Source organism: Lynx rufus, unplaced genomic scaffold (genome assembly GCF_022079265.1).
Source record: "Lynx rufus isolate CCGP_SWC_20201006 ecotype Redwood Valley unplaced genomic scaffold, mLynRuf1.p SCAF_6, whole genome shotgun sequence".
Taxonomy (NCBI): domain Eukaryota; kingdom Metazoa; phylum Chordata; class Mammalia; order Carnivora; family Felidae; genus Lynx; species Lynx rufus.
Genome location: NW_025814878.1, coordinates 69,371,011 through 69,397,320, shown reverse-complemented (window position 1 = coordinate 69,397,320; position 26,310 = coordinate 69,371,011). Strand labels below are relative to the sequence as shown.

Here is a 26,310-nt window from a genome sequence, read left to right as displayed (position 1 = left end):
ATGTCCCCCAAGTCTGTACAGCTAAACTCCTTGGATGCTAACCAGTTTCCAAGCATTAAGACAGAAGATGAGGAAGGTGAGGGTTACAGAAGAAAGGATGACATCACAATGGGTTATAAACCAGCCCCAGCTGTAATTATATTCTTAGAAAAGTGGTAAAAATTTACACTGTATTCAGTGCCTTATAAAACTTACTTTTTGTTAGATATTTTTATAAAAATTTTTAACATTTATTTATTGGTGAGAGACAGAGAGAGACAGAGCACGAGTAGGGGAGGGGCAGAGAGACAGGGAGACACAGAATTTGAAGCAGGGTCCAGGCTCTGAAATGTCAGCACAGAGTCTGATGTGGGGCTCGAACCCACAAACTGTGACATCATGACCTGAGCTAACGTTGGGAGACTTAACCAACTGAACCACCCAGGTGCCCCTTGTTCAATTTTATAAGGGATTCAATTCATTTAAAAAGGGCAATATTGGGGCGCCTGGGTGGCGCAGTCGGTTAAGCGTCCGACTTCAGCCAGGTCACAATCTCGCGGTCCGGGAGTTCGAGCCCCGCGTCGGGCTCTGGGCTGATGACTCAGAGCCTGGAGCCTGTTTCCGATTCTGTGTCTCCCTCTCTCTCTGCCCCTCCCCCGTTCATGCTCTGTCTCTCTCTGTCTTAAAAATAAATAAACGTTGGAAAAAAAAAATTTAAAAAATAAATAAATAAATAAAAAGGGCAATATCAATAAATAACATGATCTGGAGAACATTCATAACTAAATTAAATGTTATGATTTAAATTATGTAATTCCCTAGGATTTTAATGTGCACATGTATAACAAGTGGATCTTGTTAAAATGAAGGTTCTGATCCAGTAAGTCTGGGATGGGGCCTGAGATTCCACATTTCTGACAAGCTCTCTGGCTAGGTTGGTGCTGCTAGTCTTAGGAATACTTTTCAGCAAAGACACTAGACTACAATGGTTTAGAAAAAGTGCAGACTTGATAGATTTTTTCAAATGTATTTAGCTGATTTAATGACAAAAAGGAACGTCCTACCACAAAGAGTTTAACTAATTTACTCCTGAAATAGTTACAAAAATCAGTCCTATATTGGCCACAGATAAAAGTTCAATAAATTTCAACTAGGGAAACAGTACAGATTGCATTCTCTGATACTGATGCGATAAAATTATAAATTCAAAGCACAAACATGAAGAATTAAGAATGAAATGTAAAAATAACTACCAAGGGTGAGATAATTTAAAGTCCTTGTTAATAACTTTGAAAATCCAGGAGAAGGGGCACCTGGGTGGCTCAGTCAGTTGAATGTCTGACTCTTGCTCAGGTCATGATCTCACGGTTGTGAGATCAAGTCCCAAATCAAGCCCCACATCAGGCTCTACACTGAGCATGGAGTCTGCTTAAGATTCTCTCTATCCTTCTCCCTGGGCCCCTCCCCTGCTTGGGTGGATGTGATGAAAGAAAGAGAAAGAAAGAGGAAGGAAGGAAGGAAGGAAGGAAGGAAGGAAGGAAGGAAGGAAGGAGAAAAAGAAAGAAAGAAAGAAAGAAAGAAAGAAAGAAAGAAAGAAAGAAAGAAAGATGAGAAAGAAGAGAGAGAGAAAATAAATCCTGGAGAAATTTATGACTTTTGACAAAGATACAAATTACCAAAAATAACTCAAGAAAAGACAGATATTCTAAAGAAACTTAAGATATTTTTTAAATTGCCTAAGCCTAAATATTCCCCAAAACACAAAGACTAGAGAGTTTTACAGATGAAGTTATTCCAATCTTTGAGGAATAAATATTTAAATATTTATTAAATTTTCCAAAGAAAAAGTAGAAAGTTTTCCAATTATTTATACAAAGCCATGTAACAACGATTCCAAAATTTAACAGAAAACTATATCCCAATTTCACTCATAAATATTGATACAAAAATCATAAATAAAACACTACAAAATAAAATCAAACAATGTTTTAAAATACCTCATTTATAAAATCATCAATTGTAGATTTGATTGGAAAAGTAAGAATCAAATGATACTTTCTTAACATGATCAAATATACTGTGCAAATAAAAAGCTAACATCCATGCAGGAGAGTGAAATTCTAGAAGGATTTACATCAAAGCAATGATGCTTAAATCACCATTATTACTTAACATTCCTCAAGACATATTAACTAATTTAATTAGACAAAATTATTACTAACATTATTTAAAATGATTAATAAAAAGAGATAAAATTTCATTGGTTTCACAATATAAAAGTTCCTCAGAAAGTTAAAACTTTATAGGGTACAGAACTATCCTATAATCCAGCAATTGCACTACTAGGTATTTACCCAAAGAATACAAAAGTACTTATTCAAAGGGATACGGCACCCTGATATTTATCGCAACATTATCTACAATAGCCAAACTATGGAAACAGCCCAAATGTCCATTGACTGATGAATGGATAAGGAAAATGTGGTATATATATATATATATATATATATATATATATATATATAATAGAATATTACTCAGCCACAAAAAAAAAGACAAATCTTACCATTTGCAATGCTAAGGATGGAACTGGAGAATATTATGCTAAGTGATATAAGTCAGTCAGAGAAAGACAAATACCATATTATTTCACTCATATATGGAATTTAAAAAACAAAAGAAACAATCACGGGGAGGAAAAGAGATATAAACCAAGAAACAGACTCGTAACTATAAAGAACAAACTGATGGTTACCAGAGGGGAGGTGGGCAAGAGGATGGGTGAAATAGGTGATGGGGATTAAAGAATGCACTTGTGATGAGCACCAGCTGTTTTTTGCTTTGTTTTGTTTTGTTTTAATGTTTGTTTATTTTGAGAGAGAGACATAGAGCACGAGCGGGGGAGGGACAGAGAGAGAGGGAGTCACAAAATTCGAAGCAGGCGCCAGGCTCTGAGCTGTCAGCACAGAGCCCAACGCAGGGCTCAAACTCACAACTGTGAGATCATAGCCTTAGCCGAAATCAGACGCTTAACCAACTGAGCCACCCAGGCACCACAACCAGGTGTTGTATGTAAGTGTTGAATCACTAAATTGTACACCTGAAGCTAGTAGTACACTGTATGTTAACTATTTATATTTTAAATAAAAACTAAAAAAGAAAAAAAAATATTATCCAAAGTAATAAATAAATAAATAAATAAATAAATAAAGTCTTTTGACTGCAATCTAACTTAAAATTGCCAGCAGACCCATAGAACATTTCAGGAAAAAAAATTTTTCTGTGTGTAAGAAATTAAACTAATTAGACTTATTTGGTATATTAAATTACATGGGAAGTATTGTCAAATAAGTAATATAAAACCCTCTTAGATAATATATAGGTAGATATATTATTAACATAAGCATCTTAGAATTATATAAAGCTCCTAGAAATCTGGGAAAAAAAACCAAAAAATTTTCATTAGTTTCAGATAATAAAATTTTATGTATGGAAAACCAAGAGAATCAACTGGGTAAAAAACATGAGGAATACGAAGATAAACTAATAAGACTGTCACTGCAAAATGAATATACAAAAAAATCAACAGCTTGAACAATGATCAAAAATATAATGGGAAAATATCTAATTCCCAGTAGAAACAACAAAATGAACATAATACTTGGAAAAAATATAAGCTTAGAATACTCATGTATTTTTTAAACTAGAAAAATCTACTAAGAAAAATCTTGAGCAAATGGAACACCATACTCTTTTCTTAGATAAAAATACAAGTTTTCCTTAAATGAATGTATAAATCTAATACATTACAAAATTATCAGATAGCAATTAATTACCTCTTGTCCAAATTCATTATTCATTGGCTGCTCTACAAAAATGGATCCAGATCCTTTAAATTTTATTTTTCCTTTGCCAGCTAACCAGTAGAGTGCACTTTGTCAAAGAGAAACTGTATGGGGAAGAGTTTTTGCCTCCTGGTTCCCTCCTGCTTACTCTCCAGACTCCTGCGAGTATAGAACTTCTCCAAAACCTAGCTCCTTCAGTGCACAGCCACCAGAAGATTCCTAGTACCACTGTCCTCACGAGATTTTGTTCACCTTCCAATGATCAGCTTTTCCTGGCACCTTGTGGTGCATACTTCCAGCAAGTCCCACCAGTTCAGCACTAAAGCAACCTCTCTACCATCCAGTAAGCCAGTCTCTACCAACATCTGGATATCAGTCTGGGGGCTCTTCTTGGCTTTACCTCATTTAGTGTAGGAGTGATGGCTGCTCCTTATATCTGCTATTCCTATATTCCTTAGAGTTTTGTTTACTTTTACGAGTCAATACCTTGTTGTTCGAATCCTCTGTTGAAATTAATAATTATTTACATTAAACTTTACCAATTCATATCACTGTGTGGTTTCTCTCCTTTGACTGATACACTAATGAAATACCAAATAAGATTTTTTTAATATGAAATTTATTGTCAAATTGGTTTCCATACAACACCCAGTGCTCATCCCAACAGGTGCCCTCTTCAATACCCATCACCCACCCTCTCCTCCCTCCCACCACCCATCAACCCTCAGTTTGTTCTCAGTTTTTAAGAGTCTCTCATGGTTTGGCTCCCTCCCTCTCTAACTTTTTTTCCCCTTCCCCTACCGTATGGTCTTCTATTAAGTTTCTCAGGATCCACATAAGAGTGAAAACATATGGTATCCGTCTTTCTCTGTATGACTTATTTCACTTAGCATAACACTCTTCAGTTCCATCCACATTGCTACAAAAGGCCATATTTCATTCTTTCTCATTGCACGTAGTATTCCATTGTTTATATAAACCACAGTTTCTTTATCCATTCATCCGTTGATGGACATTTAGGCTCTTTCCATAATTTGGTTATTGTTGAAAGTGCTGCTATAAACATTGGGGTAGAAGTGCCCCTATGCGTCAGCACTCCTGTATCCCTTGGGTAAATTCCTAGCAGTGCTACTGCTGGGTCATAGGGTAGATCTGTTTTTAATTTTTTGAGGAACCTCCACACTGTTTTCCAGAGCGGCTGCACCTGTTTGCATTCCCACCAAGTGCGAGAGGGTTCCCGTTTCTCCACATCCTCACCAGCATCTATAGTCTTCTGATTTGTTCATTTTAGCCACTCTCACTGGCATGAGGTGACATCTCAGTGTGGTTTTGATGTGTATTTCCCTGATGAGGAGCGACGTTGAGCATCTTTTCATGTGCCTGTTGGCCATCTGGATGTCTTCTTTAGAGAAGTGTCTATTCATGTCTTCTCCCCATTTCTTCACTGGATTATTTGTTTTTCAGGTGTGGAGTTTGGTGAGCTCTTTAAAGATTTTGGATACTAGCCCTTTGTCCAATATGTCATTTGCAAATCTCTTTTCCCATTCTGTCAGTTGCCTTTTAGTTTTGTTGATTGTTTCCTTTGCAGTGCAGAAGCTTTTTATATTCATGAGGTCCCAATAGTTCATTTTTGCTTTTAATTCCCTTGCCTTTGGAGATGTGTCAAGTAAGAAACTACTGTGGCTGAGATCAGAGAGGTTTTTTCCTGCTTTCTCCTCTAGGGTTTTGATGGTTTCCTGTCTCACATTCAGGTCCTTTATCCATTTTGAGTTAATTTTTGTAAGTGGTGTGAGAAAGTGGTCTAGTTTCATTCTTCTGTATGTTGTTGTCCAGTTCTCCCAGCACCATTTGTTAAAGAGACTGTCTTTTTCTCATTGGATGTTCTTTCCTGCTTTGTCAAAGATTAGTTGGCCATACTTTTGTGGATCCAATTCTGGAGTCTCTATTCTATTCCATTAGTCTATGTGTCTGTTTTGTGCCAATACCATGCTGTCTTGATGATGACAGCTTTGTAGTAGAGGCTAAAGTCTGGGATTGTGATGCCTCCTGCTTTGGTCTTCTTCTTCAATATTACTTTGGCTATTCTGGGTCTTTTGTGGTTCCATACACATTTTAGGATTGCTTGTTCTAGCTTCGAGAAGAATGCTGGTGCAATTTTGATTGGGATTGCATTGAATGTGTAGATAGCTTTGGGTAGCAGTGACACTTTAACAATATTTATTCTTTAAATCCATGAGTATGGAATGTTTTTTTTTTTAATTTTTTTTTCAACGTTTATTATTTATTTTTGGGACAGAGAGAGACAGAGCATGAACGGGGAAGGGGCAGAGAGAGAGGGAGACACACAGAATCAGAAACAGGCTCCAGGCTCTGAGCCATCAGCCCAGAACCCGACGCGGGGCTCGAACTCACGGACCGCGAGATCGTGACCTGGCTGAAGTCGGACGCTTAACCGACTGCGCCACCCAGGCGCCCCTGGAATGTTTTTCCATTTCTTTATATCTTCTTCAATTTCCTTCACAAGCTTTCTATAGTTTTCAGCATACAGATCTTTTACATCTTTGGTTAGGTTTATTTCTAGGTATTTTATGATTCTTGGTGCAATTGTGAATGGGATCAGTTTCTTTATTTGTCTTCTATTGCTTCATTAGTGTATAAGAGCGCAACTGATTTGCGTACATTAATTTTGTATCCTGCGACGTTGCTTAATTCATGTATCAGTTCTAGCAGACTTTTGGTGGAGTGTGTCCAGTTTTCCGTGTATAATATCATGTCATCTCCAAAAAGTGAAAGCTTGACTTCATCTTTGACAATTTTGATGCCTTTGATTTCCTTTTGTTGTCTGATTACTGATGCTGGAACTTCCACCACTATGTTAAACAACAGCGGTGAGAGTGGACATCCCTGTCATGTTCCTGATCTCAGGTGGAAAGCTCTCAGTTTTTCCCCAATGAGGATGATATTTGCTGTGGGCTTTCCATAAATGACTTTTATGATGTTTAAGTATGTTTCTTCTATCCTGAGTTTCTCGAGGGTTTTTATGAAGAAAGAATGCTGAATTTTGTCAAATGCTTTTTCTGCATCGATTGACAGGATCATATGGTTCTTTTCTTTTATTAATGTGATGTATCACATTGACTTGCTAATTTTGAATCAGCCCTGCAGCCCAGAAATGAATCCCACTTGATCACAGCGAATAATTCTTTTTATACGCTGTTGAATTCAATTTGCTAGTATCTTATTGAGAATTTTTGCATCCACATTCATCAGGGATATTGGCCTGTAGTTCTCTTTTTTTACTGGGTCTCCGTCTGGTTTAGGAATCGAAGTAATACTGGCTTCATAGAATGAGTCTGGAAGTTTTCCTTCCCTTTCTATTTCTTGGAATAGCTTGAGAAGGATAGGTATTATCTCTGCTTTAAACGTCTGGTAGAACTCCCCTGGGAAGCCATCTGGTCCTGGACTCTTATTTGTTGGGAGATTTTTGATGACTGATTCAATTTCTTTGCTGGTTATGGGTCTGTTCAAGCTTTCTATTTCCTCCTGATTGAGTTTTGGAAGCGTGTGGGTTTTTAGGAATTTGTCCATTTCTTCCAGGTTGTCCAATTTGTTGGCATATAATTTTTCATAGTATTCCATGATAATTGCTTGTATCTCTGAGGGATTGGTTGTAATAATTCCATTTTCATTCATGATTTTATCTGTTTGGGTCATCTCCCTTTTCTTTTTGAGAAGCCTGGCTAGAGGTTTATCAATTTTGTTTATTTTTTCAAAAAACCAACTCTTGGTTTTGTTGATCTGCTCTACAGTTGTTTTAGATTCTATATTGTTTATTTCTGCTCTGATCTTTATTATTTCTCTTCTTCTGCTGGATTTAGGCTGTCTTTGCTGTTCTGCTTCTATTTCCTTTAGGTGTGCTGTTAGATTTTGTATTTGGGATTTTTCTTGTTTCTTGAGATAGACCTGGATTGCAATGTATTTTCCTCTCAGGACTGCCTTCACTGCATCCCAAAGCGTTTGGATTGCTGTATTCTCATTTTCGTTTGTTTCCATATATTTTTTAATTTCTTCTCTAATTGCCTGGTTGACCCATTCATTCTTTAGTAGGGTGTTCTTTAACCTCATGCTTTTGGAGGTTTTCCAGACTTTTCCCTGTGGTTGATTTCAAGCTTCATAGCATTGTGGTCTGAAAGTATGCATGGTATGATTTCAATTCTTGTATACTTATGAAGGGCTGTTTTGTGACCCAGTATGTGATCTATCTTGGAGAATGTTCCATGTGCACTCGAGAAGAAAGTATATTCTGTTGCTTTGGGATGCAGAGTTCTAAATATATCTGTCAAGTCCATCTGATCCAATGTCTCATTCAGGGCCCTTGTTTCTTTATTGACCGTGTGTCTAGATGATCTATCCATAATTGTAAGTGGAGTATTAAAGTCCCCTGCAATTACCACATTCTTATCAATAAGGTTGCTTATGTTTATGATTGTTTTATATACTTGGGGGCTCCTGTATTTGGCACATAGACATTTATAATTGTTAGCTCTTCCTGATGGATAGCCCCTGTAATTATTATATAATGCCCTTCTTCATCTCTTGTTACAGCCTTTAATTTAAAGTCTAGTTTGTCTGATATAAGTATGGCTACTCCAGCTTTCTTTTGACTTCTGGTAGCATGATAGATAGTTCTCCATCCCTTCACTTTCAATCTGAAGGTGTCCTCAGGTCTAAAATGAGTCTCTTGTAGACAGCAAATAGATGAGTCTTATATTTTTATCCATTCTGATACCCTATGTCTTTTGGTTGGAGCATTGAGTCCATTTAAATTCAGCGTTATTATTGAAAGATATGGGTTTAGAGTCATTGTGACGTCTGTAGGTTTCATGCTTATAGTGATGTCTCTGGTACTTTGTGGTCCTTGCAACATTTCACTCAGAGAATCCCCCTTAGGATCTCTTGTAGGGCTGGTGTAGTGGTGATGAATTCCTTCAGTTTTTGTTTGTTTGGGAAGACCTTTATCTCTCCTTCTATTCTGATTGACACACTTGCTGGATAAAAGATTCTCAGCTGCATATTTTTTCTGATCATCACATTGAACATTTCCTGCCATTCCTTTCTGGCCTGCCGAGTTTCAGTAGATAGGTCTGCCACTACTCTTATGTGTCTACCTTTGTAAGTTAGAGTCTGTTTATCCCTAGCTGCTTTCAGAATTCTCTTTATCCTTGTATTTTGCCAGTTTCACTATGATATGTCGTGCAGAAGATCGATTCAAGTTATGTCTGAAGCGAGTTCTCTGTGCCTTTTGGATTTCAATGCCTTTTTCCTTCCCCAGATCAGGGAAGTTCTCAGCTATAATTTGTTCAAGTAAACCTTCAGCCCCTTCCTCTCTCTCTCCCTCTTCTGGAATTCCTACTATATGGATATTGTTCCATTTGATTGCATCACTTAGTTCTCTAATTCTCCCCTCATACTCCTGGATTTTTTTTATCTCTTTTTCTCAGCTTCCTCTTTTTCCATAATTTTATCTTCTAATTCACCTATTCTCTCCTCTGCCTCTTCAATACGTGCTATGGCCACCTCCATTTTATTTTGCACCTCATTGATAGCATTTTTTAGCTCCTCATGATATTTCTTAGTCCCTCGATCTCTGTAGCAATAGATTCTCTGCTGTCCTCTATGCTTTTTTCAAGCCCAGCGATTAATTTTATGACTATTATTCTAAATTCTTGTTCTATTATATTGCTTAAATCATTTTTGATCAATCTGTTAGCTGTTGCTACTTCACAGAGTTTCTTTTGAGGAGAGTTCATCCGTCTCATTTTCTTGGGTAGTCCCTGCAGTGGCTCAAAACTACAGGGCACTTCCCCTGTGCTGTCTGGAGTAACTTGTGTTGGTGGGTGGGGCCGCAGTCAGACCCGACGTCTGCCCTCAGCCCAGTGCTGGGGCCACAGTCAGTCTGGTGTGTACCTTATCTTCCCCTCTCCCAGAGGGAGGACTCACTGTGGAGTGGTGTGGCCCCTGTCTGGGCTACTTGCACATTGCCAGGCTGTGGTGCTGCTTCGATGGGATCTGGCATATTAGCCAGGGTGGTTCTGCAAGGTGCACAGCGGTGGGAGGGACAGGCTTAGCTTGCTTTGCTGCTGGTGGTCCCCTGCGGGAGGGGCCCTGCAGCACCAGGAGGGAGGCAGACCCGTCAGAGGGATGGATCCACAGAAGCACAGCGTTTGGTGTTTGCACGGTGCAAGCAAGTTTGATGACAGGAACTGGTTCCCTTTGGAATTTTGGCTGGGGGATGGGAGAGGGATATGGCACTTGTCAGAGCCTTTGTTCCCTGCCGAGCTGAACTCTGTCTTCTGGGGCTCAGCAACTCTCCCTCCCAGTGTCCTCTCACCCTCCCAGCTCTCCAAGTGCAGAGCTGTTGACTTTTAACATTCCAGATATTATGTCCCACTGGCTATCAGAACTTATGCAGTCTGGCCCCTCCACTTTTGCAAGCCAGACTCGGGGGCCCTGCCTGGCCGGGTGGGCTGCCCCTCCACCGTCCCGGTTCCCTCCTGCCAGTCCATGTAGCATGCACCGCCTCTCTACCCTTCATACCCTCTTCTGTGGGCCTCTTGTCTATGCTTGGCTCCAGAGAGTCTGCTCTGCTAGTCTTCTGGCAGTTTTCTGGGTTATTTAGGCAGATGCGGGTGGAATCTAAGCGATCAGCAGGACAAGGTAAGCCCAGCATCCTCCTACACTGCCATCTTCCAGGTATTCTCCCAAATAAGATTTTTGTGAACTGGATAAAATTATTCTTAAGCTCTTTGGAAAAAAATAAACAAATGAGAACAGCTCAGAGATTTATTGAGAACAAGAGTAATGTATACAGATGGATTTACTATAAAACCAATAAAGCTTAAACCTCAGGGTGCCACACCTGCATGGATCACTTTCAAGGCCCTGGGAGGGTTCTAGCAATGTATTTATATGCTCATATGATTTTGTTAAAATTTCACATGTAAGGTATTTTAACTGCAATTGGTTAAGACATCTATCTCTCTTTTTTAAAATGTTTATTTATTTATTTTGAGAAAGTGAAAGCACACAAGCAAGTGGAGGAGGGGCAGAGAGAGAGGAAGAGAGAGAATCCCAAGCAGGCTCCATGTTGTCAGCACAGAGCCTGATGCAGTCCTGGATCTGAAGAACTGTGAGATCATGACCTGAGCCAAGATCATGAGTCAGACACTTAGCCGACTAAGCCACCCAGGTGCCCCAAGATCTCTCTTTTCATTCCAGTTCCCTCTTCATCACACTTTCCCTTGTGATGGATAGTACTGGAGAGGACTTAGGAATTTTGAGAACCAGCTAAGAGAAAGTTGACTGGAAGATTCATTTAGTTTGGATGTAGTTGGATATATTTATGTGGTATTCAGTCACTTCAGTGTATAAGGTATAGGCTAACTATACTATGGGAATAGTTTCTAAAAACATTTTACTGTCTATTATGCCAGCTCCCTCTGATTCAGGACATAAAAATACAATATGACAGTGATATCAACAACATATTTGTTAATGAATGCCAACATTTCAACAAATACACAATATCATTCATGGGGGAAAAAAACACTAAATGTCTAAAATCTTACAGCTTATATATTAAAGAAATTTTGTGGAGGTTTATAGAAGTTGGGAAGCCAAACTTGAAGTTTCTCCCAATTTACATGACATTACCAATGATAAGGTATAAAGGTGAAAAAAATTTATTTCGATTATAAGAAATTATAAACTTTAATTATAAAAATGTTTCAATAATAAAAAATATATGATAGAAAAAAGACTTTATTTTTCCTTTATATAGAAAATTATATTATAAAATTATTTGATATGAAGAGACAATCAAAAAGTAAATAGTCAAAAAGTAGGGGGAAATCATTATAGAAAGGTGAGAGGCAACAGATAAAAATATTGATTGTTTTCCAGCTGTTATGATGTTTGAAGTAATTATCTTCCAAAATTCTGTAATTTGTGATGATTTTTTTCTCTTTCTAAATCAATATTCCTTTTTGTACTAATTTTTTGTGATTTTGTATTCTTTTTCTTAAACTATATTAGCATTAGGTCACACAAAAGCTGGATCCACCTTGACAGTAAACTAGGAGTTCTACTAGATTTTAATAGCAACAATAATTGGTACTTCAGTCAAAATAGACAAGCTGATAAATGAAACATAATCAAGGCTAAAGTACATATAAAAATTTCTTTTGTAAAAAGTTGCATTACCTATACATTGGGAAAAGATAAAACTATTCAATGACAGAATTGAGTCACCTGGCAAATCTTTTGGGAAAAGAATAAAAGTTAATCCCTACATCACTCCTTAGACCAGAATAAATTCTGGTTGGATCAATTATTTAAAATGAAACTATAAAGACTGTGGAAGAAAATACAAGAGAAAAACTTAATTTTGCCTAAGTACAACATGAAACCCAGAGACCAAAATGGAAAAATAGATAAACTTGACTACATAAAAATATGAAAGATGTTTGGTTCAGTGGAGAAGATAAAGAGGAATAAGACAAGGCCCAAAGGTTATGCTGTCAGATGAGTGTGTAATATAGGGAAATTCCTAAATCTTAGACAATTAGGCTAAAGATTTGAAGAAAAGAGAAGAGGCATGAGCTCAGTGGATGGATCAAAGCTGAAAAATGATAACATGTTAATTAAGAGTTATAAAATAACTTACAATATTCTAATGTTTATCTAAAAGATTGGCAAACATCTTGACTGCTCCTTCATGAGTGTTTAGGTCAGATTTTTTTTTTAATTAAAATATAAATCCAGGGGCACCTTGGTGGCTCAGTCAGTTGAGTGTCTGACTCTTGATCTCTGCTCAGGTCATGATCTTATGGTTCGTGAGTTCAAGGCCTATGTCAGGCTCTGCTCTGTCAGTGCAGAGCCTGCTTGGGATTCTGTCTCTCCCTCTCTCTGCCCCTCCCTTGTTCTTTCTCTCTCTCTTTCAAAATAAATAAACTTTAAAAAAAAAAACATACATCTAATGATTAAAAAGAAGTTGATGGGAATTCGTTATGCTGAAAATTCCTCCCTTTGTCAATTTTACTGTAAGATATCCATTCATTCAAGTGATAAGTATGTTAGTTTGCTCTGTGTGATGGTTACATATTAGTAAACTCAGGGAGGGGGAGTTAGATTTTAAATTTTTTAAGAAAAATGGATGAAACACAATAATGTTCTAAAATCCAAACTGAAATAATAAAAACATTATTAAAATCCTTAATTATCAAACCTTAGGGGACATTTACAGTTCAAGGCCCCTTCTCTTTAAGAGTTAAAGGATTAAGTGAAGGATCAAAAAACCACAGAACGTTTTTCAAAGATAGCTATCATGAACAAAATCAAATAGACATGGGGTGTGGGATGATGCATAGGAAGTAGGAAGTTTCTGTTTCTCTGCTGGACAAGTTTCAGTATAATTGCTTTTTGTTGCAAAAAAAAAATCTTGAGAAGTACTTCCATGATGGCAGGAAACAAGCTCCCCAAATATAGTTCTCTATAAAAATAATAAGAGCACCAGTAAAACTGTCAAAATCAGCTTTTTTCAGAATTCTGGAAATTAACCAAAGGCTTGCAGTAATCCAATTTTTCTTCTTTTCTCAAGAAAAAAGTCTGAATATCTGTTTAAAAAAAATGCATTGTGGAATCTTTAATTTGCCCTATTCCTATCCCCATAGTAGTCTTGAAACCCAACAGATTTGCAATCACAGCAGCTGTTACACCAGTAGCCTAGAAGTCACTGAGATGGCAGAACAGGTTTAGCACTCCCCAAAAACCTCCATTCCCAAAGAATTGCCATCATATGACCTAAGTGGAAGCTTTCTGGAAATCCCCACTAATGGGGCTTCTTTTTTGACCTAACTCAGCACTTGCTCAGTGGAATAGCCTTTTCCCAACAGTGCTTGTCAAAAAAAAAAAAAAAATGCATGGCAATTATTTAACATCACAGCTGTTTAAGATAGCACTAACAGTTGGGCAAATAAGAGGCTGGTCAGGAAAATTTTAAAGGAGAAGCTAGTGAATAAGGAGTCCTTAGGGACTTTGAAAAGCTCAACATAGTCCTGGGAATCTAAAAGGCCATGCACATGCAGAGATGTGAGTATGCCAGGAAAGATCTTAGAAGGTCCTAATATTTTCACCTCTGGCTAGCTTTGAGATTCTGTACAAACAGAAAATGAAGGCTAAGGAAGAGTTGCAAAAACTGCCTATCCGAATGCTGAAAGTATGCCCCAACATGCATAGAAAAACCCTGAGCAAAGGCTAGGAGACTTTCCAGTTCAAGGCATTTAAGGATATTTCTGTCCAATCATTAGCTGATCATTAAGTTAACTGAGCAAAAACTTCAGTGGCCATATACAACAGAGAATATACACTTTACACAATTAGTTCAGGAAAGTCTTTAGAGAATTAGTTCAGAAAATAAACAGCAACAACAATCACCATCACAACCACAAACAACAACAAACCCTGGTTGGTGGAAGGGATGGTCTCATTTTCAAAGTTACCATATTATATTATCTTAAATGTCCAGTATTTGTTTAAAAGTTTATAAGACATGCAAAGAAATAGGAAAGTATGGTCCATACCAAGAGGATAAAAAAACAGCTAATGGAAACTGTCCTTGATGGGGCTCAAATGTTGGACTTATTAGACAAAACCTTTAAATCATCTATTATAAATACATTCATAGAACTAAAAAACTAAAAGAACATATGAGAACAACATCTCATTGGATAAATAATACCAATAAATAGCAATTATTCAAAATAAATAAATAACAGAACCAAAAAGAAGTTCTGGAACTGAAAAGCACAATAACTGAAATGAAAAATCAGTAGAAGAGCTCAACAAAAAATCTGAGTTGGCTGCAAAAAGTATCAACAAACTTAAAGATGGGTTAATAGAAACTATCTAGTCTGAGGAACAGAAAGAAAATACAATGATGAAAAAGAATAAACAGTGTCTCAAAGACTTATGAGACATGATTAAGTGTAATGGCATTCACAGGATGAGAGCACCTGAAAGAAAGAGAAGAAGGGATAGAAAGTCTATTTGAAGAAATAAGGGACAAAATTTCTCAAATTTGATGAAAACCAAAAATCAACACATCCAAGAAGCTCAAGAAACTCCAATTAGATCCACACTTGACACATCATAGTCAAACTATTAAAAGACAAAAACATGAGGCACGTGGGTGGCTCAATAGGTTAAGCGTCTGACTTTTGATTTCAGCTCAGGTCACGATCTCATGGTTCATGAGATCAAGCCCTACATCTGGCTCTGAACTGACAGAAAATAATTCACAAATGGAATTTAAAAATGAGATATTAAAATGGTACACTAGAAAATGTCAACGCGTTCCTGGATGGCTCAGTCCGTTGAGCATCTAGCTCTCAATTTCATCTCAGGTCATGATCCCAGGGTCATGGCCTGAGTCAGGCCTCCATGCTGAGCATGGAGCCTACTTGGGATTCTCTCTCTCTCTTCCTCTGCCCCTTTCCCCAACTCACACACACTCTCTTTCTAAAATAATTTTAAAAAATTGAAAACAACAAAAATGAAGGTAGTAATGGAAGGACAAAGGAACAAGAAAGATATAATAAATATACAAAACAAAGAGCACAATGACAGATATGAATCCTACCAAACTGGTTATTAGATTAAATATAAAGGCAGGATTTGGAAGAATGGAGGAAAAAAATCCATGATCCAACTATATGCCATCCACAGAAGACAAATTTTAGATTAAAAGACAAAAATAAGTTGAAAATAAAACGATGAGAAAAGAGATATATGCATAGAGTATGGAGTATCCAAAAACCTGGAGTGGCTGTACTAATATCAGACAAAATAGACTGTAAGACAAAAAAACATTTTATAGTAATAAAAGGGTAAATTTATCAGAAATAAACGATAGTTATATGCATGTATGCATATAATAACAAAACCTAAAAATGTGTGAAGTAAAAAGTTACAAAACTGCAAGGAGAAATAGTCAATTCAACAGTAACAATTGGAGACTTCAAAAATGAATAGTACAACTAGGCAGAAGATCAAAAAGGAAACAGAAGACCTGAAAACACCATAAACCAACTAGACATAACAGACATTTAAATAACACTCCACCCAACAACAATAGGATGTACATTTTTTTTAAGCTTATTTATTTATTTTGAGAGAGAGAACAAGTGGGGTTGGGGCAGAGGGAGAGAGGGGAGAGAGAAAGAATCCCAAGCAGGCTCCACACCACCAGTGCAGAGCTTGATGTGGAGCTGAAACTCACAAACCATGAGATTATGACCTGAGCCAAAACCAAGAGTCAGACACTTAACTGACTGAGCTACCCAGGCACCCCAACAGAATGTACATTCTTTTCAGACACACACAGAATATTCTCCAAGATAGATCATATGCTAGGTCATAAAACAAGCCTCCATACATTCACAAAGATTTCAGTCATACAAAGCATGTCCTCCAACCACAATGGAATAAAATTAGAAGTCAATAAATAAAGAAAATATGGGAAATTCATAAATACATGAAAATTAAGCATCATACTCCTATATAACCAATAGGTCAAAGAAGAAATCATAAAAGAAATTATTAAGTATGCTGAGATTAATGGCCATGAAACAGTAAAAATGAGATGCAGTCAAAGCAGTGTATACAGGTAAATTTATAGCTGTGCATGCCTGTGTTAAATCAATAACTTAATGTTTTAACTTAAGAAACTAGGAAAATAAATGCAAACTAAGCCTAAAGCAAGGATAAAGAAGAAAATAATGAAGAGTGGAAATAAGTGAAATAGAAAATAAAAAACTAATAGAAAAAAATCTTCTAAGTTCTTCTAAAAGATCCAAAAAATGACAAACCATTAGCTAGAATGACCAAAAAAAGTAAGAAATAAAAATAAAAAACTGAAATTAGTTCCTTAAATATGGAATGAAAGAAAGGACATTACTCTCAACCTTATACAAAGAAAAGAATCATAATTACATGCCAACAAATTACATAACCTAGATGAAATGGAGAAATTCCCAAAAAGGTACAAACTACTGAAACTGACTCAAGAAAAAAAATAAAAGAAAATCTAAATAGACCAATAGGAAGTTAAGAGATTGAATTAATAATAAAAATCTTCCCGGGCACCTGGGGGCTCAGTTGGTTGAGCGTCCGACTTTGACTCAGGTCAGGATCTCACAGTTCATGGGTTTGAGGACCGCGTCAGGCTCTGTGCTGAGAGCTAGGGGCCTGGAGCCTGTTTCGGATTCTGTGTCTCCTTCTCTCTGCCCCTTCCCTGCTCATGCCTCTGTCTCTCTCTGTCTCTCAAAAATGAATAAACGTTAAAAAAAGATTAAAAAAAAAATCTTCCCACAAAGAAAAGCCTAGACTCAGATGGCTTCACTAATGAATTCTCCCAAATATTTAAAGTGAAATTAACATGAATTCTTCACAAATTCTCCTAAAAAATAGAAGTATGAAAATTTCCCAGTTCAATCTATAAGGTCAACATTACCCTGATATCACAACCAGACAAAAACATGACAAGAGAAGAAAACTACAAACCAATATCTCTTATGAATATAGACATAAAAATTCTCAACAAAATACTATCAAACAGAATCCAAGAGATTATATACCATGACAAAATGAAATTTATCACACTTTTTTAAAGGCCTGAACTGATAGGCAATGGAAAGATAACTGTGGATTGATTCTGGACCAGTTTGGGGGTAAAAGAGGTGAGTCTCTAAGATCAGGTTAACTTTACATTAGTAATTCTAATGAAAATGGGATTAAGTTTCTCATAACATTCATGACTTATTTTAAAGATTTTATATTTTTTAAGTAATCTCCATACTCAATGTAGGGCTCGAATTCACAACCCCAAGATCAAGAGTCGTATGCTCCACCAACTGAGCCAGGCACCCCATGACCTATTTTAAAGCTTCTCAACCTAAAAGCCTCCCAGCTAAAGGAAATCCAGGGTAAACAATTTTGTAAAAACACACAGAAGTCTATGGAAATGATACAAATGTGTTAGCAATTGAAACCAAGGTTATTTCTTTACCTACCAGCTTTGTGATCTTGAGCAAGACACTTTTACTCTCAAATCCTCAGTTGCCCCTTCTGTAAAACAGAGATAACAAAACCCTTCATAAGGTTGTTGCAGCCATTAAATGAGATTTAATAGGTTGATGTATAGTGCTAGGCACATGGGAAGGATCAGATGGATGCTGGCTGTTGCAGGTTGCCCTTGTGACCTATGTTCCTTAGTCTGAAAAGGGAAGGGGAAAGCTCAGGTGTACTAATGTCTGTCTGTCCTTCATGTCAACCTGCTACTCTTAAATGGGAGTGGAGAAGGCTCAGCTCCCCACAGAATTGTTCCTCCAGCTCCAGTTAGTACCTACCACTTCCTCTACCATTTCCCTGTCAATCATTTATAGGGGTAGGGTGTGTACTTCCAGCTCTTCCTCTGTCCTCAGGGAAGCCCTGCTCCTAGGCCTGCATCACCAACTACCATGTCACTATATGGCAATCTCTCAGGAACCTGTTTTGTAAGCTTTGGAGAGTGGATTATTACATCATTTCTTCTTATGTAAAATGAGAAATTAAACCACAGGAGAACCGAGTCTTGCCCAAGGTTTCAGATAGTATGCTTTTTCATTCGGAAGAGATAAAAAATATATACAATTTTGAGTCACCAAGGTTAGATAGCCAGACAGACCTGGCAAAGCTGAACTAAACAAAGTGTTTCATCTCTCTGTGATTTATTATCCTCAACTTTAAAAAGACTACTGTGAAAATTCACAAAACAGTAAAGATAAATTGTCCACCACAAGACTTGGTGGTTTGGAGACGGTGCTTCTTAAAAGCTTGCCCCTCATCATTTTTCTTAGTTTAAAAAATTCGTCTTTTTTTAAAGGTTTTATTTAAATTCCAGTTAGTTAACATACAGTGTAGTATTTGTTTCACGTATAGAATTTAGTGACTCAACACCCAGTGCTCACCATCACTAGTGCACTCCTTAATCCCCATCACCTATTTACCCCATGCCTCCACCCACCTCCCCTCTGGCAACCAACAGTTTGTTCTCTACAGTTAAGAGTCTCTTTCTTGGTTTGCATCTCTCTCTTTTTTCCCTTGGCTCATTTGCTTTGTTTCTTAAATTCCACATATGAGTGAAATCAAATGGTATTTGTCTTCCTCTGACTGACTTCTCTCATTTAGCATAATACTCTCTAGCTCCATGCATGTTGTTGCAAATGACAAGATTTCATTCTTTTTTGTGGCTAATATTCCATTGTATATATGTACCACATTTTCTCTTTTTTTTTTATTTTTTTAATGTTTATTTTTGAGAGAGAAAGAGACAGAGTGCAAGAGGAGGAGGGGCAGAGAGAGAGGGAGACACAGAATCCAAAGCAGGCTCTAGGCTCCGAGCTGTCAGCACAGAGCCTGACACAGGATTTGAACTCACGAACCATGAGATCATGACCTGAGCTGAAGTCTGACACTTAACCAATTGAGCCACCCAGGCACCACTGGTAGCATATTGCCTTTACCCATTCATCAGTCGACGGACACTTGGGCTGTTTCCATAGTTTGGCTACTGTAGATAATGCTGTTATAAACATGGGGATGCATGTATCTCTCTGAATTAGTATTTTTGTATTCTTTGAGTAAATACATAGTGGTGCAATTGCTAGACTGTAGAGTAGTTCTATTTTTAACTTTTTGAGGAACCTCCATACTGTTGTCCAGAGTGGCAGGACTTCATCAAAATAAAAATCTTCTGCACAGTGAAGGAAACAATCAAAAAAAGTAAAGGCAACCTATGGAATGGGAGAAAATATTTCCAGATGGCATATCAGATAAAGAGTTGGTATCCAAAATATATAAAGAACTTATATGTATTTTTTTATTTTTTCTTTAAAACTTACATAATTATGTTTTAAAGAAAATCTATGTAGCTATGTTTGAAAACATATGTGGCTATATTTTAAAGAAAAAATACAAACAGTACATGGGTTTTCCCACAACTGGTTATACTCTTCCAAATTTCTAGGTTCCTGGGAGAAAAAAAAAGTCATGGGGCACCTGGGTGGCTCAGTTAAGCAGCTGACTTCGGCTAAGGTCATGATCTCATGGTTCATGAGTTTCAGCCCTGCATCGGGCTCTGTGCTAACAGCTCAGAGCCTGGAACCTGCTTCAGATCTGTGTTTCTGTCTCTCTCTGCCCCTACCCTGCTCACGTTCTGTCTCTCTCTCTGTCAAAAATAAATAAATTTTAAAAATATATATTAAAAAAAGAAAAAAAAAGTCATGACACAAATAAAGGTAGTTTTTATTAGAAATAATAATTAATGGAGGGGCCAAGATGGTGGAGAAGAATGGAACTTTTTTTGCCTGTCTTGTTTCTGAAATGCAGCTAGATCAAGGCCAAACCATCTTGCACACCTAGAAAACTGATTTGAGGATTAACACAAATCTGCACAATTTTAACTGAATTTAAATGATGAAATGAAGGAATTCATCCCTAAGGAAAGAACAGGAAAAAAATAACAGCCAGGGACTTAACACAGATAACGGACAAGATGTCTAAACCAGAATTTAGAATCACAATAAAAAGAATACTAGCTGGAGTTAAAGAAAGCATAGAATCCCTTTCTGTGGAGATAAAAGAAGTAAAAATCTAGTCAGGATGAAAATAAAAATGCTATAACTGAGCTGCAATCCTAATGGATGCCACAGTGGCAAGGATGGATGAAGTAAGTCAGCGATGTAGAAGACAAATTTATGGAGAATAATGAAGCAGAGAAAAAGAGGGAAACTAAGGCAAAAGAGCATAATATAAGAAGTAGAGAACTCAGTGACTCATTAAAAAGGAATAACATCTGAATCATAAGGGTCCCAGGAAATGAAAAAAGATAAAAAGGGGTAGAAGGTTTCTATGAGAAAATCATAGCAGAAAACTTTTCTGACCTAGGGAAAGACACAGACATCAAAATCCAGGAAGCACAGAGAACTCCCATTAGATTCAACAAAAACCGACAACAACAAGGCATATCATAGTCAAATTCACAAAATAGGCAAGGAAAAAAATCATGAAAGCAGCAAGGGGAAAAAAAAGTCCTTAACCTACAAGGGAAGCCAGATCAGGTTTGCAGCAGACCTATCCACAGAAACGTGGCAGGCTAGAAAGGAGTGGCAGGATATATTCAATGTGCTGAACTGGAAAAATATGCAGCCAAGAATTCTTTATCTAGCAAGGCTGTCATTCAAAATAGAAGAGATAAGAATTTTCCCAAACAAAAACTAAAGGAGTTCGTGACCACTAAACCAGCCCTGCAAGAAATTTTAAGGGGGAATCTCTCAGGGGAGAAAAGACAGGGAAAAAAAAAAAGACCAAAAACAACAAAGACTAGAAAGAACCAGAGAACACCACCAGAAACTCCAACTCTACAGGCAACATAATGGCAATAAATTCATACCTTTCAGTTCTCACTCTAAATATCAGTGGACTGAAACCTCCAATCAAAAGATATAGGTTAACAGAATGGATGAGAAAACAAGATCCATCTATATGCTATTTACAAGAGACCCACTTTAGACCTAAAGACACCTTCAGATTGAAAGCAAGGGGATGGAGGAGGTTCTCTGAGTTTGCTTCCAAATGCATCTGCAATTCAATATGTCTAACCAATCCCCCCCCCCAAACTAAGCCCTCCAACCCCAATAACCCTTGAGTCTTCTTTGACATGGACATTGGAGGGGAGCGAGTTGGGTGAATTGTCTTAGAATTGTTTGCAGAGGGACGCCTGGGTGGCGCAGTCGGTTAAACGTCCGACTTCAGCCAGGTCACGATCTCGCGGTCCGGGAGTTCGAGCCCCGCGTCAGGCTCTGGGCTGATGGCTCAGAGCCTGGAGCCTGTTTCGGATTCTGTGTCTCCCTCTCTCTCTGCCCCTCCCCCGTTCATGCTCTGTCTCTCTCTGTCCCAAAAAAATAAAAACGTTGAAAAAAAATTTTTTTAAAAGAATTGTTTGCAGATATTGTACTGAAAACTGCAGAAAATTTTCGTGCATTGTGTACAGAGAAAAAGGCATTGGACCCACCACTGGGGAACCTCTCCATTTCAAAGGATGTCCTTTCCATCGAATTACTAAGAAATTTATGATTCCGGGTAGAGACTTCTCAAATCAAAATGGGACAGGCAGAGAAAGTATTTATGGTGGAAAACTTGAATATGAAAATTTCTATTATAAGCATGACCAGGAAGGCTTATTGAGCATGGCAAATGCAGGCTGCAATACAAATGGTTGTCAGTTCTTTATCACAACAGTTCTGACTCCTCATTTGGATAGGAAACATGTGGTATTTGGCCACATAATTAAAGGAATGGGTGTGGTAAGGATACTGGAAAATGTATAAGTGAAAGCTGGAAAACCTGCCAAATTGTGTGTTATTGCAAAATGAGGAAATTGAAGAAAGGGGATGACTGGGGCATATTCCCAAAAGATGGCTCTGGTGACAGTCATCCAGATTTCCCTGAGGAAGCAGATAGAGACTTAAAAGATGTAGATAAATTTTTACTAATAACAGAAAACTTAAAAAATATTGGAAATACTTTTTTCAAATCCTAGAACTGGGAGATGGCCATTAAAATATATACAAAGGTTTTAAGATACGTGGAAGGTTCAAAGGCTGTTATTGAGAAAGCAGATAGATCGAAGTTGCAACCTACAGCTTTAGGCTGTGTTCTGAATATTGGTGCTTGTAAACTGAAGATGTCAAATTGGCAGGGAGCAACTGACAGTTGTTTGGAGGCTCTTGAAATAGACCCATCAAATATGAAAGCATTGTACCATAGAGTTCACAGATGGCAAGGATTAAAAGAATACGATCAAGTTTTAGCTGATCTTAAGAAAGCTCAGGAGAGAGCAGGGAAGATAAATCTATCCAGGCAGAACTGCTGAAAGCCAAACAAGAGACAAAGGCACAGAAAGATAAAGAGAAGACAGCGTATGCACAAATGTTTGCCTAATAAGGAATTCAGTTTTACTTAAATATACATTGATTGTATAAAGGCAATAAGAAAATTTAAAGGTTTCTGTCTGTTACAGATAATCCCTGATGTGTTCCTTTGATACTTCAGTTTCTCATTGTTTACAGTTTAGGAATACCGAAAAGGGTTCACTCTTTTTTTTTTTTTTTTTTTTTTAGAAAAGGGTTCACTCTTAATAAAACAGTGTTACAAAATACAAAAAAAAGAAAAAAAAAAGAAAGAAAAGAAAAGGGGTTGGAGAACCACCTATCATGCTAATAGTCACCAAAAGAAAGCCTGAGTGGTCATACTTATATCAGATAACCTAGATTTTAAAATAAAGACTGTAACAAGATATGAAGAAGGGAATTATATCATAATTCAGGGGTTTATCCACCAAGATCTAACAGCTGTAGACATTTATGCTCCAAATGTGCAAGCACCCAAATATATAAATGAATTACTCACAAACATACAGAAACTCATTGACAATAATACCATAATAGTAGGGGACTTTAACACCCCACTTACAACAATGGACAGATCATCTAAACAGAAAATCAACAAGGAAACAATGCTTTGAATGACACACTGAACTGGATGGACTTAACATATATTAGAACATTTCATCCGAAAGCAGCAGAATATACATTCTTCTCAAATGCACATGGAACATTCTCCAGAATAGATCACGTACTGGGACACAAGTCAGTCCTTAACAAGTACAAAAATATTGAGATCACACCATGCATATTTTCAGACCACAACATTATAAAACTCAAAATCAACAACAAGAAAAAACTTGGAAAAATAACAAATACTTGGAGACTAAATAAAGAACATCCTACTAAATAATGCATGGGCTAACCAAGAAGTTAAAGAGGAAATTAAAAAGTACCTGGAAGCCAGAGGCGCGGGGCGGGGAGCACCTGGGTGGCTCAGTTGTTTAAGTGTCTGACTCTTGATTTCAGTGCAGGTCATGATCTAACAGTTTCGTGAGTCTGAGCTCTGCATCAGGCTCTGTGCTGATGGTGCGGAGCCTGCTCAGGATTCTCTGTTTCCCTCTCTCTCTGCCACTCCCCCACTTGTGCTGTCTTTGTCCCTCTCAAAATAAATAAACTTTTAAAAAATTTATTTTTTTAATTAAAAAATAAAGAAAAAAAAAGCACATGGAAGCCAATGAAAATGATAACACCACAGCCCCAAACCTCTGGGACACAGCAAAGGTGATCATAAGAGAAAAGTGTATAGCACTATAGGCCTTCCTAAAGAAGGAAGGTCTCAGATACACAACCTAACGTTACACCTTAAAGACCTGGAAAAAGAACAGCAAATAAGACCCAAAACTAGCAGAAGACAGGAACTAATAAAGATTAGAGCAGAAATCAATGCTATTGAAATAAAAAAAAACAGTAGAACAGATCAACGAAACCAGGAGCTGGTTCTTTGAAAGAATTAACAAAATTGACAAACCACTAGCCAGTTTGATCAAAAAGAAAAAGGAAAGGACCCAAATAAATAAAATCAAGAATGAAAGAAGAGAGATCACAACCAACACAGCAGAAATACAAACAATAATAAGAGAATATTATGAGCAATTATATGCCAATAAAATGGGCAATCTAGAAGAAATGGACAAATTGCTAGAAACATATAAACTACCAAAACTGAAACAAAAAGAAATAGAAAATTTGAACAGATCCATAACCAGTAAGGAAATTGAATTAGTAACCAAAAGGTCCCAAAAAATAAGAGTCCAGGGCCAAATGGCTTTCCAGGGGAATTCTGCCAAACGTTAAAAGAAGGTTGACACCTATTCTTTTGAAGCTGTTCCAAAAAATAGAAATGGAAGGAAAACTTCCAAACTCAATCTATGAAGCCAGCCCTACCTTGATTCCAAAACCAGACAAAGACCCCACTAAAAAGGAGAACTATAGACCAATTTTCCTGATGAACATGGATGCAAAAATCCTCAACAAGATACTAGCCAACCAGATCCAAGAATACATTAAAAGAATTATTCACAACCAAGTGGGATTTATACCTGGGATGAAGGGCTGGCTCAATATCTACAAAACAATCAATGTGACACATCACATCAATGAAAGAAAGGACAAGAACCAAATGATCCTCTCAAAAGTTGCAGAGAAAGCATTTGACAAAATACAGCATCCTTTCTTGATAAAAACCCTCAAGAATGTAGGGATGAAAGGATCGTACCTCAAGATCATAAAAGCCATATATGGAAGCCCCAACTCTAATATCATCTTCAATGGGGAAAAACTGAGAGCTTTCCCCCTATGGTCAGGAACAAGGCAGGGATGTCTACTCTCGCCACTATTATTCAACATAGTATTGGAAGTCTTAGCCTCTGCAATCAGTTAGCCTCTGCAATCAGACAACACAAAGAAATAAAAGGCATCCAAATCAGCAAGGAGGAAGTCAAACTTTCAATCTTCGCAGACAACATGATACTCTATATGGAAAACCCAAAAGATTCCACCAACAAACTGCTAGAACTGATCCATGAATTCACCAAAGTCGCAGGATATAAAATCAATGCACAGAAATTGATTGTATTCCTATACACCAACAATGAAGCAACAGAAAGAGAAATCAAGGAATTGATACCATTTACAATCGCACCAAAAACCATAAAATACCTAGAAATAAATCTAAGAGGTGGAAAATCTATACACTGAAAACTATAGAAAGTTTATGAAAGAAATTGACGAAGACACAAAAAAATGGGAAAAATACTCCATGCTCATTGATTGGAAGAACAAATATTGTTAAAATGTCAATACTACCCAAAGCAATCTACATATTCAATGCAATCACAATCTGAATCTGAATAACAACAGCATTCTTCACAGAACTAGAACAATCAATCCTAAAATTGTATTGTATGGAGCCAGAAAAGACCCCAATGAGCCAAAGCAATCCTGAAAAAGAACCAAAGCTGGAGGCATCACAATCCTGGACTTCAAGATGTATTACAAAGCCATAATCATCAAGATAGTATGGTACTGGCACAAAAACAGACACTCAGATCAATGGAACAGAACAGTGAACCTAGAAATGGACCCACAAACATATGGCCAACTAATCTTTGACAAAGCAGGAAAGAGCACCCAATGGATAAAGACAGTCTTTTCAGCAAATGGTGTTAGGAGAACTGGACAGCAACATGCAGAAAAATGAACCTGGACCACTTTCTTATACCATACAAAAAAATAAACTCAAAATGGATGAAAGATCTAAACAGAAGACAGGAAGCCATCAAAATCCTCGAGGAGAAAGCAGGCAAAAACATCTTTAACCTTGGCCGCAGCAACTTCTTGCTCAACATGTCTCTGGAGGCAAGGGAAACAAAAGCAAAAATGAA

General features: G+C 37.3%; 1 pseudogene; it reads left to right on the top strand.

The window, feature by feature from the left end:
* Positions 1 to 22,922, top strand: LOC124529128 (peptidyl-prolyl cis-trans isomerase D-like; annotated as a pseudogene).
* The last annotated feature ends 3,388 nt before the right edge of the window (positions 22,923 to 26,310 follow it).